This window comes from Manis pentadactyla, chromosome 3 (genome assembly GCF_030020395.1).
Source record: "Manis pentadactyla isolate mManPen7 chromosome 3, mManPen7.hap1, whole genome shotgun sequence".
NCBI lineage: Eukaryota > Metazoa > Chordata > Mammalia > Pholidota > Manidae > Manis > Manis pentadactyla.
In genome coordinates, this window is record NC_080021.1 from 63,686,116 (window position 1) to 63,702,489 (window position 16,374).

General features: G+C 34.5%; 1 protein-coding gene across 20 annotated transcripts in view; it reads left to right on the forward strand.

Annotated features, from left to right (window-relative positions):
* The window catches only part of STAU2 (staufen double-stranded RNA binding protein 2), a 344,484-nt gene that overhangs the window by 8,457 nt on the left and 319,653 nt on the right, over positions 1–16,374 (forward strand). Inside the window, exon 1 of one of the 20 annotated variants that reach the window (XM_057497966.1) lies at positions 20–61. The exons of the other annotated variants lie outside the window; for them this stretch is intronic. The gene's annotated coding sequence lies outside the window, so the exon portion shown is untranslated. Of the gene's footprint in view, positions 1–19; positions 62–16,374 lie in introns of those variants that run through there. 20 annotated transcript variants of the gene reach the window in all.

Below are 16,374 nucleotides of genomic sequence, written 5' to 3' on the forward strand. Positions count from 1 at the left end.
TTTACAGAGATAATCACTGCTAACATTTGGGGTGTATACCTCTAGATTTTTTTCTATGCAGGTAGGTTATTATATGAATATATGTTATTAAAAAAATGGGGATAATGTAATAAGTAATATACTAAAGGGATTTAATAATCCATAGTTTGGAAGTACTAAAAATTTAATCAAACCCTTATTGTTGGACAGATTTTATATTATAGATAGTGCCACAGTGATTTTTCTTTAAATATGCATATGTTCCTTTGTCCTTTACTTTCTTGTAATTAATTACTAGGAATGGAAATGTTGGTCAAAGGGGTATGTAATTTTAAAGATACTTGATGCATAATTACCAAAATTACAAAAGCATATCTATTAGAATGCCTGTTTCCTTACTTCCTTGAAAATTTTCAGTCTTTGCCAATCTGTCTAACAAAAAGTGGTATTTTAATTTGCATTCTATGATTTGCTTGTATTTGTTCTTTTGTGTTTTGTCTTTAGTGAATTGCTTATATGTGTCCACTGAAGTCTTTTCCTTTTTATTTGTAAATAAAATTACTTGAATTATACCCCCTTGATAATTTTCTGAGCTAGTGTTTATAATCATTACTTTATATTTTTTCATTCATTATTCATCAAATAACTAATGAGATTTCTAGGGTACTAAGTAGGAGTTTGATATATTTTAGACTTTTCTCCATAATGATTAATTATAAGCCCTAGGAAAAGGAGACCCATTTTAACATTAAGCTGTAGCAGATATAAATTAAGGAGGCACATGTGCTGTGATATAATATTTTTAAATGAGTGGCTGATGTAGGGCCAATTTTGTGGGATTACTTGGTGAGGCAAACTTGCCAGGGCAGTGTGTCCTGAGGATTGGAAGTCTGTATTAGGCTGCTGGCTCCGGGCAGGAGGTTAACAGTGGTTCCTTTTAAAGGGGTTTGGTAGTAGATGTTGGGAATGTGGAAGGTAAGAGAAAGCTTCAAGGCCTGATGCAAGTGGAATGGGGGAAAGGAAGGACAAACAGTGCCAGAGGAGTGGGAGAACCCTATAGGGCAAGAGGGAGCTAGGTATTATATAGGAAGATAAAAGTTGTACAGGATATACTGTAAAGTGTAAAGTCAGGGTGTGATCATCAAGAAACAAAGTCCTAGAGTTTAGGGGGTGATGATATGTATCTCAGCTTTGTTGTGAGGAGTAATTGAAATAACAAAGGCAAAATGCTGGAACTATTGCTACTACTAGTAAGTAATATTGCTATTGCTACCTGGCTCTGGAGATTGATGAGAAAGGAAGGCAAATATTTAGGTTGGTTATTAGAGTAAAGTAGTTTGGGGAAATGAAGCACTTGGACATTTCCCACCCAGGCTCTGGTCAGGTGCATGTGCTCTGCTGCTCTTTTTTGCCATAGGCACCAGGAACTCCATTCTTTTCTCTGAAAAGCTGCTGCTCTTAGTTATTGTTTTCTCCAAGTCTGGCTGTAGAGTAGGACCTACAATCTGCCTATCTTTCTTGAAGTTATAGGATGCAGTCTACAGTTAAAGATTAAAAAATAGTAAACATAAGGAGACTTTCTGCCATACTGGCATAACAGGATTTTTCCCTCTGTGTAGCTAGCTTCCAAGATTGCCCCCAGTGATCCCTGCCTCCTGGTATTTACACCATTGTGTAATCCTCTCGCACATTGTTTGTGTGACCAATAGAGTATGGTGGAAGAGGTGGATCATTTCCAGGGATAGGTTATAAAAGACATTATAGCTTCTGCCTCCTCTTGCTTGATTAGTGCAACATGCCCTCTCCCATTGCTCATTCAGAGTAATTATCTACATGTCCTGAATAGCCCTATGACGAGCCCCATGTGGTGAGAAATTGAGGCCTCCTGCCAACAGCTAACAAGGAACTGAGGCCTCTAGCCAACAGGGTGTGACTAATCCTTCTTGGAAACAAGTCTTTCAACTCTTGCCAAGCTTCTAGACCTACACTACTGGCCTACCTACATCTCGACTGCAACCTAATGAAGTCCTGAGCCACAACCACCCAGCCAAACTGCTTTCTCATTGCTAAACCTCAGAAACTTGGGGGGGGGGAGGGGACAAATGCTCTTTAAACTGCTAAGTTGGGGGTAATTTGTTATGCAGCAATAATATACCCTTCCTCCTCAAACAACATGAGAACATACAAATATGTAAACGATGGTTATTAGACATTGGATGACAGGGGGCACCAGACTGTGGAAACACATGAGATAAGCCCTTCTATTGAACTAGTTTGCAGTGGAGCCTAGAAGTTGTTGACAGGTTGTTTACAGGCTGCAGTGCAAAATGGAAGAACCAAAACGACCCAGTCTTGTTGAGATTAGGAAACAAAGATAAGAGTTTGGGAAGGCCAAGGTGGTTAGAATTGCAAGGCGGAATATCAGAGACAAGGGATCTTGGGGGAAGAGGTGTGAATACATGTTGAAGAGTGCACTCAAGCATTTCTGCATTCTGGAGATTTGCAGAGGGTTTTCCTTGAGTCTTTGGCAGAGTTCTGATTTGAAATACATTACAGAACGTACTCAAAACCAGGGAAAGAACTACTGGAAAGCAGTAAGAAAACATTTTTAGAGCTTGGACAAGGCTGGGAGTAGTTTGCGTTTCTGCTTTCCAGAGTATAAAGACCTGGTAACATGGAGGACATTGGGAAGAGTCCTCAAGAAGGCCCAGAGTGAGTCCAGGGAACTTAACTGCACTGAAGGGAAGTCCAGCACTACTTAGAGGGATGTAACATGATTTGGAATCCAACAATGTAAAGTGTGTATGTTTGGTTATCTAATAAAAATTAAAATGCCTGCCTCACCTTGAAGAAGAGAGAGAATATCTATACAGATGATCAGGAAGAAAACAGAGGACTTGAACAATCCTATAAGCCAGTTAGACCTTGACAGATGTATATAGAATACCCAGCAACGGCTTAATACATTCTTCCCAAGTGCATATGAAACATCCTCTAGGGATAGACTGATCATATGTTAGGCCACAAAACAAGTCTCAACACATTTAAACAACTGAAATCATACAATGTCTATTCTCTGGTCACAATGGAGTGAAGCTAGAAATCAATTACAGAGTACTGGAAAACTCACAAATGTATGGAAATAAACAACACACTCAAATAACCATTAAGTCAAAGAAGAAATCGTAGGAGAAATTAGAAAATTAGACACAAATGAAAATGAAAACAATATACTATACATGGGATGCAGTGAAAACAGTGCTTGGAAATTTATAGCAGTAAAATACCTATATTTAAAAAGAAGAAAGATCTCAAATAAATAACCTAACTTTTCACCTTAAGGAAACTAGAGAAAGAACAGATTAACCCAATGCTAGCCAAAGAAAGGAAATGACAGATCAAAGTGGAGATAAATGAAATAGAGAACAGGAAACAATATAGAGAGTCAGCAAAACCAAAGGTTGGTTCTTTGTAAATATCAATATGATTGACAAATCTTTAGCTATATTGACAAAGGAGAAAAAAAGCAAAGATGTGTATAATTAAAATTAGAAATGAAAATGGGGACATGACCACTGACCGTAAAGGAATAATGATTAAGAAAATACTGTGAATAATTGTATGTCAACAAATTGAATAAAATCTACATGAAATGGACAAATTCATGGAAGCACAGATTACCGAAACTGACTCAAGAAGAAATAGAAAATATAAACAGATCTGTAACAAGTAAACAGATTTAAACAGTAATAAAAAAATTACCTCCCAAACAAGTCATTCATTGATGAATTCTACCAAACATTTTAAGAATTAACACCAATCTTTCTCAAATTCTTCTAAAAAATAGGAGAGGAGAGAATACTTCATAACTCATTCTGAGATCAGGATTACTCTAATACCAAAGCCAAAGACACCACTAGAAAAAAAAGAACAAATGCCCCCCAAAACTACAGATTAATACTACTTGTGAATATAGATGCAGAAATCTTCAGCAAAATACTAACGAATGGAATCCAGCAGTATGTTTAAAGGCTTATATACCATGACAAAGTGGGATTTATCTCAAGATTTAAGGGCAGCTCATCATAGGAAAATCAGTGTAATACATCACATTGATAGAATGAAGGAGGAGAAAAAAATACAGTATCATCTTGGTACAGAAAGCATTTGACAAAATCCAACACCTGTTCATAATAGAAACACCCAAAAACTAGGAATAGAAGGGAATTTCTTCAACATGATAAAAGGCATTATAAAAAATCCACAGCTGACATCCAACTCATTTGTGAAAACTAAAAACTTTTTCTCTATGATCAGGAACAAGACAAAGATATCTATTCTCACCACTGCAATTGAACATTGTACTGGAAGTTACAGCCAGAGAAGTTAGGCAAGAAAAAGAAAGAAAAGCCAAATTGGGAAGGAAGAAGTAAAACTGTTTCTATTTGCAGATGACATGATCTCTATAGAAAATGCCAAAGGATCTCCAGAAAACATGGTAGAGCTAGTAAATGAGTTCAGCAGAGTAGGAGATACAAGATCAACACACAAAACACAGTTTATTTTTGTATATCAGCAGTGAACAATCCAAAAAGAAAATTCAAAATTTCACCTACAGTAGCATCCTAAAATGTATAGAAGTTGAAAGATTTGTACACAAAACCCACAAAACATTGCTGGAAGAATTAAAGAAGACCTAAATAAATGGAAAGACATTATCTGTTTATGGATTAGAAAATTCATATTGTTAAGATGATAGTACTATGCAAGACAATGTTCAGATTCAATGCAGTCCATATAAAAATTCCAGTGACCATTTTTGTACAACTGGAAAAGCTAATCATCAAATTCATGTGAAATTGCATTGGGCCCAAATAGCCAAAACAGTCTTGAAAATGAACAGAATTGGAGGCCTCATAGTTCCCCACTTCAAAACATACTGTAAAGCTACAGTAATCAAAACTGATACTGGCATAAGGGTAAATAGAGACATATGGGATAGAACTGAGGGGCTAGTTTATTGGTTTTTGACAGAGTGCCAAGTGGTTCTGGAACAACTGAATAACCATATGCAAAAGAATACACTTGAACCCCTACCTCAAACCATGTTAAAAAACTAACTCAAAATGTATCAGTGACTTAAATATAAGAACTAAAACTCTTGCAACTCAACAATAAAAAGACAACCCAACTAAAGGACAAAGGACTCAAATAGACCCTTCTCCAAAGATGATATACAGATGGCTGACATGCACATGAACAAATACTGACTCATTAGTGACTAGGGAAATGCAAATGAAAAGCACAGTGACATACCACTTCATGCCCATTAGCATGATGAGAATCCAGAAGACCATAAGAATAATTGTTGGCAAGGAAGTAGAGAAATTGGAACCCTTATACATTGCTGGTGGCAATGTGAAATGGTTCAGTCTCTGTAGGAAACAGTTTTGGCAGTTACTTAAAAAAGTGAAACATAAAATGATGATATAGCAATTCTGGGTTTAGGTGTATACCAAAAAGGAATGAAAATAGGTATCAAATATATGTACATGCATGTTCATAGTAACACTATTTACAAAGGCCAAATGATACAATTGGCCCAAATATCCATAGATGGAGAATGGGTAAACAAATTGTGGCATCTACATACCATAGAATATTATTCAGTTATAAAAAAAAGTACTGATACATGCTACAATGTGGTGAACCTTGAAAACATTTTGATAAGTGAAAGAAGTCAGACACAAAAGGTCACATTATATGACTCCATTTATATAAAATATCCAGAGTGAAGTATACATTTATAGGGACAGAACATAGATTAGTGGTTGCCAGAGCCTAGGGATAGGGAGAAATGGGGAGCAACTGCCTAATGGATGTGCACTTTCTTTTTGGGGTGATAAACATGCTTTGGAATTGGAATGGAGATGGCACAAAATTGAATATACTAAATGCCACTGATTTATTCACCTTAAAATGGTTAATTTGATATTTTTTCAGTTTTACCTAAAAAAAAGTTAAGGAGGTGGATTCAAGATAGTGGTGTAGGAAGATCCTAAATTCCCTCTCTCCAGTGCATACAACAAATATGCAACTACATATGTAATAATTTCCTTTGAAAAAGACCAGAAAACTAGAGATGAACAGAGCCTCCACAACAAACAAAAAGGACACCATTGAGACAGTAAGGAGAGGCAGAGATACTGTCTTGCCAAAAACAAACAAACAAAAAAACCCCACCCCAGGTTTAGTGATCTAAAATTGGGAAGGATCTCAAAAATATGGAACTTTTCCCTGAGAAGTGAGGGATTTGTGCTTCACATGAGCCACTCCAACCCTTAGATCCTGCATGAGAGACTAGCCCCCTAAATGCTGGGCTTTGAAAATCAATGGGGACTATGTCCAGAAAACCATAGAACTCTAGGGAATGGGGAACCTACTCTTAAAGGGATTGCATGCAGACTCATTCTTACAAGAAATGTTAAAAAGACTTCTCTAAACTGAAAAAAAAATATTAAAAGTAACAAAACAAAGTAAATTTTTCACTGCCAAGGGTAAATATATAGTAAAGATGGTGGACCGAACACTTACATAAAAGTATGAAAGTTAAAAGACAAAAATAGTAAAATTGTCTAGAACTACAGGGATGCATAAAGTAAAAAGATGTAAGCTGTGATATCAGAAATATAAAATGTGTGTGGAAGAAAAAGTTTTTTTGGTGTGAAAAAGTTCAGATTTAATTTGCTGTCAACTCAAAGCAGATTTAAATAAATAGGAAGTTATATGAGAATCTCATGGTAACCACAAAGCAAAACCTTATAATAAATACACAAAAGAAAATGAGAAAGAATCTAAACAAAAGACTAAAGAAAGCCATCAAAACACAAGGGAAGAGAGAGAAGAAGAAAGGAACTGAGGAACTACAAACACAGCCAGAAAACAAAAAAGTAGCAATAAATATAACCAATCAATAATTACTTTAAATGTAAATGGACTAAATTCTCTATAAGTCACAGAAGCTCTGAATGGATTAAAAAAATGAGACCCATTTATATGTTGCCTACAAGAGATTTGCTTCAGAAGTAAGGATACAACAGCCTGAAAGTGACAGAATGCAAAAAGATATTCCATACAAATAGAAATTAGAAGAAAGCTGGTGTAGCTATAATCATAGCAGTCAAAATAGACTTTAAAATAAAGATTACAATAATAGACAAAGAAGGGAATTATGTAATGATAAAAGGGTCAATCCAAGAAGACATGGCATTTATAAATATACACCCAACATAGGAGCTCCAAAATATATAAAGCAAATATTAACAGATGTAAAGGGAGAAATTGACAGTATAATAATAGTAGGAGAGTTTAACACCTTGCTTTCATCAATGGATAGATCATCCAAACAAAATAATAAGGAAAAATCAGCCTTAAATGACACAGACCAGATGGATTTAGATATATACAGAACATCCATCCAAACGAATACATATTTTTCTCAAGTGCACGTGAACCATTCTTCAGGATAGATCACATGTGAGGCCACAAAACAAGTCTGAATAAATTTAAGATAGAAATCACATCAAGTGTCTGTTTGAACCACATGGTATGAAACTAAAAATCAACTACAAGGAGAAAAATGGAAAAATGACAAAAATGTGGAGATTAATCAACATGCTACTGAACAATCAATGGGCCATCAAGGAAATCAAAGAAGAAATAAAAAAATAGCTGGAGACAAATGAAAACAAAAATTACAACATGCCAAATATTTTGGGATGAAGCCAAAGTGTTTCTAAGAGGAAGATCATAGCAATACAGTCCTACCTCAAGGAACAAGAAAAATCTTTAACAGTCTAACTTTACTCCTAAAGGACCTAGAAAAAGAACAGATGAATTCCAAAGTCAGTTGAAAGAAGGAAATAATAAAGATCAGAGTGGAAATAGAGGCAAAAAAACAAAACAAAACAGAAAAGAATGAAACTAAGAGCTGGATTTTGAAAAGATAAACAAGATTGACCAAACTTTAGCTATGCTAGCTAAGAGACAAAGAGTGTTTTAATAAAATCAGAAATGAATGAGTAGACAACTGACACTACAGAAATAACAAAGAATCATAAGAGACTACTATGAACAATTATACACCAACAAATTGGACAACCTAGAAGAAATGGATAATTCCTAGAAACATACAGTCTTCCAACTGTATCATGAAGAAATAGGAAATCTGAATAGACTAATTGCTAATAAGGTGACTGACTCATTAATCAGAGAACCTCCCAACAAAAAAAATTCAGAACTAGAAAACTTTGCTGGTGAATTCTGGCAAACATTCAAAGAAGATTTAATATCTATCCTCAAACTCTTCCAAAAAATTGAAGAAGAGGGAGCACTTTCACACTCATTTATGAGACTAGTATTATGCTAATGACAAAACTAGGCAAGGCACCACCACAAAAAGACAATTACAGCCTAATACAATTTATGAACATGATGCAAAAATCCTCGACAAAACATTAGCAGACTGATTTAATAACATTTAAAGGGTCATACACCATGATCACTGGGATTTATTCCAGGTATGCAAGGATAGTTTGCCATCTGCAAATCCACCAGCATATACACCATATTAGCAAAATGAAGGATAAAAATCATATCATCATCTCAATAGATGCAGAAAAAAACGTCTAACACAATTCAACATCCATTCATGATTAAAAACTCTCAACAAGACAGGTATATAGGGAATGTATCTAAACACAATAAAGACCAAATATGACAAACCCACAGCTAGCATATAGAATGATGAAAAGTTGGAAGCTTTCCTCTTAAGATCATAACTACCATATGATCTAGCTATTCTACTTCTGGGTATTTATCTGAAGAATACTATAATGCTGATTCAAAATGATGTATATACCCCTATATTTATTGCACATTGTTTACAATAGCCAAGAAATTGAAATAATCTAAATGGCCATTGATGGGTGAATGGATCAAGAAGACACACACACACACAATATACACTTGTATGTATACATGTATGTTATGTGTATGTATGTAATATATATGCATATATGTACACATACACACATGGTTGGATGCTAGTCAGCCATAAATAAGGAAGGAAATGTGCCATTTGCAACAATATGAATGGATCTACAGGATGTTATGTTAAGTGAAAAAAGCCAGAGGAAGACAAATACCATATGATTTCACCCATATGGAATAGAAAAAAACCAAAACAAACAAACAAGCCAAATAAAACAAAACAGACTCATAGTGAGAGAACAGATTGGTGATTACCAGAGGGGAAGGAGTTTGTGGGGTGTATGAAATGGGTTTAGGGGGTCAATTTTATGGTGATGGATGGTAACTAGATTTTAGTGGTAATTACTTTGTATTATATACAGAACTATAATGTACACCTGAAGCTTACATAATGTTATGTAGTAATTTCCTTCAGTTAAAAAAAATAATATGCTTGGAAAGAAGCATGATAATATGACCCATAATCAGAGTAAAAATTTCAGTCAATGGGAAGAAACCCAGAAATGACAGATGATTGATTTAGCAAAGATGTAAAAAGAGCTACTATTAATATGCTCTAAATGCTCAAGAAGGTATAAGAAAATAGGAAAATGATGAGGAAAGAAATAAAAGACATGAGCATATGCTTAAATGAAACTTCTAAATATGAAACATGCAATATCTGAAATAAGAAACAATATAAATAGTATTAATTGCAGATAAGATACTGTAGAAGAGATTAGTGATCTTGAATATGTAGGAATAACAACTACTGAAAGTGAAGCAAAGTGAAAAAGACCTAAAGTAAAATGAATAGAGCATCTGTGAGCTGTTGGATAATATCAAGTATTCTGAGACACATGTGATTAGATTCTCAGGAGAAGGGATGGGGAAACAGGAAACTAGAAGAGATAATGACTGCAAATTTTCTATGTTTAGTGAAAGTTAGAAGCCCATAGCTCAGTGAATCTATTTTGAAAGGAACATTTAAAAACCACTCCAAGACACATCATAAACAAATAGCTGACAGAAATGATAGTGAAAGAAAATCTTGAAAGCAGCCAGAGAGAAAAAGACACATTATGAACAGAGAAAGAGAGAAGAATGACAGAGGTTTTGTTAGAAATTGCAAGCCAGAAGAGAGTGGAGTCACATCTTTAAAATACTGCCAGAGAAATACTTGGCAACCTAGGATTCTATTTCCACTGAAATCACTTTTCACAAAGAAGTGACTTTTTTTGTTGTGTTTTCTTTTAAAATTTTTCGCTGTAGTAAAATGTATATAACCTACAATTTATCATTTTAACAATTTTTAATCATATTGTTCTGTGGCATTAAGTACGCAGTTTCCTGCTACCTTCACCATTATCCAGAACTTTTTGATATTCCCAAACTCTATACACATTAAAACAGTATCTTCCTTTCTCCTCTACACCAGTGCCTGACAACCAACATTGCTTTCTGTCTCCATGAATTTGACTATTTTTGGTAGCTCATATAAGTTGAATCATACAGTATTTGTCTTTTTTTGTGACTGGCTTATTTTACTTAACATAGGGTCTTCAAGGTCCGTCCATGCTGTAGCATGTGTCAGGATTTCCTTTTTTAAAGCCAAATAATACTCTATATATTCCCATATATACCATATTTTGTTAATCCAGTTATCCATCAATGGATCCTTGGGTTGCTTCCACCTTTTGGCTGTTGTAATTAGTGATCATTTTTGTGCAAATATCTGTTAAGTTCCTGCATTCAGTTATTCTGGCTATATACCCCATCGTGAAATTTTGGATCCTTTAGTAACTCTGTGTTTGATTACTGCTTTTCTCAGTTGCTTTACAATTTCACATTCCTGTCAATAAGGAACAGGGTCTCTAAGTTCCCCACATCCTCACAAATACTTATTTTCTATTTTTTTAGTAATGGCTATCCTGATGTGTGTGAAACAATATCTCATTGTTTTGACTTGAATATTTCTGATGATTAGTGATGTTGAGTATCTTTTCATGTGTTTGTTTGCCATTTGTATATCATTTTTGGGGAAGTGTACATTCAAGTTCCTTTGCCCATTTTTTGACTGTTTTTTTTGTCTTTGTTTTTTGTTGTTGAGTTATAAGGGTTCTTTATGTATTTTGGATATTAATCCTTTATCAAATACATGATTTGCAAAAGAAGTGACTTTAAGAAGAGCAAAATCTGAGGGAACTAATTTTCAGCATACTTGTACTGCAAGAAATCTTAAAGGAGATTCTTTAGGTAGGAGGAATATATTAACATGGGAATTTGGATCTTTGCAAAGAAGAGTGCAAGAAGTAAAAATGGGGTAAATGTAAAACATAATTTCTTCACTTTTAACCTTTTCAAAATAACTCTTTAAAGCAAAGTTAATAATAATGAAATTCAGGCTTTACCATACATAGAAATAAATTGACTGATGTCAGTAGTTAAAGAATGGGGCAGGGGAAAGGGAAGGTATAGTGTTGTTAGGTGTTTGCATCAAAAATGAAGTGGTAGGTACTTACAGAATACATGAAGGTGTTTTTACATGTACCATTCATGAAATATTTATTTGATGGTAGGTTGTGTGTATTTTAGAACAGTTGCTCTGAAACAAAGAAAAATAATTTGTAAGTCCACAGGGGAGATGAAATTGAATATTAAAAATTAATTAGTGCAAAAGTAGGTAGGTAAAGGGGAAAAAAGAAACAAGTAACATGTGACAAGAAATAGCAAAACAGTAGATTTAAATTTCCTACTTTTGTAATTACATTAAATAAAAATGATCCAAGAACTCTAATTGAAAGGCATAGATTGTTGGATTTGCTAGAACAGCATTATCCAGCTATATGATGTCTACAAAAACTCACTTTAAATATAAAGGTAAAGGTAAACTAAAAATACAATGATGGCAGGCATCTGGCTCAGGTGGAGGAACAGGAATTAAATTCATCTTTCTCTTGAAAGAACCTCCCCCACAAAAGAACCCCAAAGTACACAAAAATATTTGGACATGAGACAACAATGGTCAATGATCCCTGAGTGTTGATAAACAAATGAAATGATCACTGCAATTGCTCCAGCCTATCTCATTGGGAGACTTTCCAGGATGTGGCACATATAGTGAGAACTCAGGTGTGGAGCTTGGTGCTTTCCCCAGGTTGAGGATATGTTTCTGCTCTGGAGCTGCTCTGACTACAAAGTATAAGCGCAAGACTTGAAAGAAACAAACTGTTTCCAAATCATTTAACTGTATCCCAGAACAAAGTTCAAACAGATTTGTATGAATGGAAAATACCTAGCATACAAGTAAAAATTCATGGCGTATGTCATTCAGTTAAAGATTGCCATGTATGCACATGAGCATAAAAACATCCATAATGAGGAGAATTGTCAACCAATTAAAACTGACAAAATTGACAGTGATGATAGACTTCATGAGGATATTAAAAATAGTTGTTATGAATCTATTCCCTATGTTCAAAATTTAGAGACATGAAAAATGCAAAGCGATCCATATAGAACTTGTGAAGATGAACACTACATGAGGTGAAAAATACAGTGGTTGAGATTAATGGAAGATTAGACATTGAAGAGAAAAGATGAATGAACTCGAATCCGTAGGAATAGAAACCATCCAGATTGAAACATACAGGGAAAAAAGGGAGAAAATGAGGAAAACACTAGTGAGTTCTGGGATATTTTCAAGCAGCTAAATATATGAGTAAGTAGAATTCCTAAAGGAGGTAGGGTACAGAAAAATACATGTCAAGAAATAATGGCTGAAAACTTTCCAAATAAGTTGCATGAAGATGAAACCATAAACCTGCAGGTTAAAGTTGTTCAGTGAATTCCAAGTATAAGAAACATAAAGGGAACTGCACCAAGGCTTGTAATCATCTTGCTGATTGGTAGTGATAAAGAGAAAACCTTAGAAGCAGTCAGAGATAAAAAGACGTGGTCATGTTATGTGCATATGAGCAAAGATAAAGATTGTGTCAGATTTCTTGTCAGAAACAATATAAGTAAGAAAACAGTGCAGTAGCATCTTTAAAGTAATGAAGGATAGAAAATAACAACTTAGAATTCTGTATTTGGTAAAAATATGTTTCCAAAACAAAGATTTAAAGGAAGACATTTTCAGACAGAGAAAAACTGGAGGTGTTAACTTCAGAAAAATTTCAAAGTATGTCCTCAGGCAGCAGAAAAATAATACCAGATAAATAAAGGAAAAAGAACACTAGAAATGGTAACTACTTGGCTAAATATAGGTTTTTTCTCATTTAATCTCTTCAAAAGGCAATTGTTGAAAGTACAAAATGCTAACAAGATATTATGTGGTTTATAACGTAGAAGTAAAGTGCATGATAAAGCTTAAGACCTGGCAGTGAAACGAATGTACATCATTATAAGATTCTTATGCTCTACCCTAAATGGTAGTCATTTAAAGTTAGACCATGGTAAGTTAAATATATATATTATAAACTCTGAAGCAGCCACTGAAAAAACATAGATATAAGCAATAGGTTAAGAAAAAAAAACTAAGGTAGAATTGAATTATACAAAATAAGTAATCCAACAGAAGTTATGGAAAGGTAAAAAAGGGAACAAAGATCACATGAGACAAATATAAAACAAATAGCAAGATGATAGACTCCAACTTAATGGTATAAATAATCACATTAAATGTAAATAGTCTCAACACCCAAATTTAAAGGTCAAGATTGGATTAAAAAAACAAGATCCCACTGTAGAGTTTCCTACAAGACACTTTATAAAGACATCTTGGTTAAAAGTAAAAGAGTGGAAAAAGGGTATAATGTGCTAATCTAGTTGAAAGAAACTTGGAGTAGTCTTACATCAAGCTAAAAAGCTTCTGTACAGCAAAGGACACCATCAGTAGAACAAAAAGGCATCCTACAGTATGGGAGAATATATTTGTAAATGACATATGCGACAAGGGGTTAACATCCAAAATATATTAAGAACTTACACCCCTCAACAACTGAAAAGCAAATAACCCGATAAAAAAATGGGTGGAGGATATGAATAGACAATTATCCAAAGAAGAAATTTTCAGATGGTCAACATGCACATGAAAAGATGCTCCACATCATTAATCATCAGGGAAATGCAAATTAAAACAATAATGAGATATTAACTCACACCAGTTAGGATGGCCAGCATCGAAAAGACTAAGAACAACAAATGCTGGTTAGGATGCGGAGAAAGGGGAACCCTCCTACACTGCTGGTGGGAATGTAAGCTAGTCCAACCATTGTGGAAAGCAGTATGGAGGTTCCTCAAAAAACTAAAAATAGAAATACCATTTGACCTAGGAATTCCACTCCTAGGAATTTACCCAAAAAATACAAGTTCTCAGATTCAAAAAGACATGTGCACCCCTGTATTTATTGCAGCACTATTTACAATAGCCAAGATATGGAAGCAACTTAAGTGTCCATCAATAGATGAATGGATAAAGAAGATGTGGTACATATACACAGTGGAATACTATACAGCCATAAGAAAGAAATCCTACCATTTGCGTGGATGGAGCTAGAGGGTATTATGCCCAGTGAAATAAGCCAGGCAGAGAAAGACAAGTACCAAATGATTTCCCTCATTTGTGGAGTATAACAACAAAGGAAAACTGAAGGAACAAAATAGCAGCAGATTCACAAACTCCAAGAAGGGACTAGCGGTTACCAAAGGGGAGGGCTGGGTGGGGGAGGGTGGGTGCAGAAGGAGGGAGAAGGGGATTGAGGAGTATTATAATTGGTGCACATGGTGTTGGGGGGGATCATGAGGAAGACAGTGTGGCACAGAGAAGACAAGTAGTGACTGTGGAATCTTACTACACTGATGGACAGTGACTGCAGGGTGGTATTGCCGGAGGGGGGGACTTGATAATATGGGTGAATGTAGTAACCACATTGTTTTTCATGTGAAACCTTCATACAGTGTATATCAATAATACCTTAATATAAAAAATGTAAAAATAAAAGGAACTTGGAGTAGTCTTGATTTTATTATTATCAGACAAAACAGATTTCAGAGCAAGGAATGTTATCTGGGATAAAGAAGATAATTTTTTAACAATTAAGGCGTTCAGTTAATTAGCACGACCTAACAGTGGTAAATGTTTATGTACCTATAACAAGAGCTTCAAACACATGAGGCAAAAACTAATTGAAAGGCAAGGAGAAATTCACAATTATAGTCAGAGATTTCAGTAACCCTTCTCAATAATTGATATAACAAGTAGACAGAAAATTACCAAAGATATAGTTGACTTGAATAACACTGTCAACCAAGTTACTGTGACTGCGTTTGTAGAATACTCTACTGAAGAAGAGCAGAATACACATTATTCACAAGTTTACATAGAACAGTTTACCAAGATTGACTATATTTACCAAGATAGGGCCATAAAAAGTTTCAATAAATTCAAAAGGGTTCATGTCATAATCTTCTCAGACCACAGTGGAATTAACTTAGACCTTATTAATAGAAATATCCTTGGGAAAATCCCCAAATATTTGGGAATTAGGTAGCATGTTTATAAATAATGATAAATAGAAGAAATCAAAAGGGAAATTAGGAAGTATTTTTTAAACTGAATACGAACAGGAACACAACATGTTAGAAGATGCTGCTAAAATAATACCTAGGGAAAAATCTGTAGTTCTAAGTATCTGTCTTAGAAAAGAAGAAAGATCTCAAATAATGACTTCAGCCTCCACTTTACAAAAGTAGAAAAAGAAGAGCAAATTAATTCTGAAGGAAGCAAAAGAAAATAATAATCCAAATAGCCTTATATAATTAAAAACATTTTTTTATTAAGGCATTATTGATATATACTCTTATCAAGGTTTCACATGAAAAAGCAATGTGTTTACACAACATGAGGTATATCTCAGGAGTGCAAGGTTGGTTTAACATTCAAAAAAATAAATCAGTATAATTCACTATATTAACAGACTAAGAAGTAAAAATCCTATTATCTCAGTGGATATAGAAAAATAATTTGGCTAATTTGGTAATTTCTGACTAAAAAGACTTGTAGCAAACTAGGAATAAAAGTGAGGTTTCTCAATCTGATAATGGAAATCCATGAGAAACCTCATTTGCTGTTACTGTACTTAATGGTGAAAGATTGAACATGTTCTTTCTAAAATCAGCAAGACAGAGTGTCTTCTTATGAGGTTCTAGCCAGTATATTTGGGCAAGAAAAGGAAATAAGTGGTATTCACCATTAAAAGGAAGGGATAAAACTCTCCTTGTTCACAGATCACCTGATTGTCTATGCAGAAGGTCTAATGGAATTGTCTGAGAACTAATGAATGAGTTCGGTCAAGTTGAAGT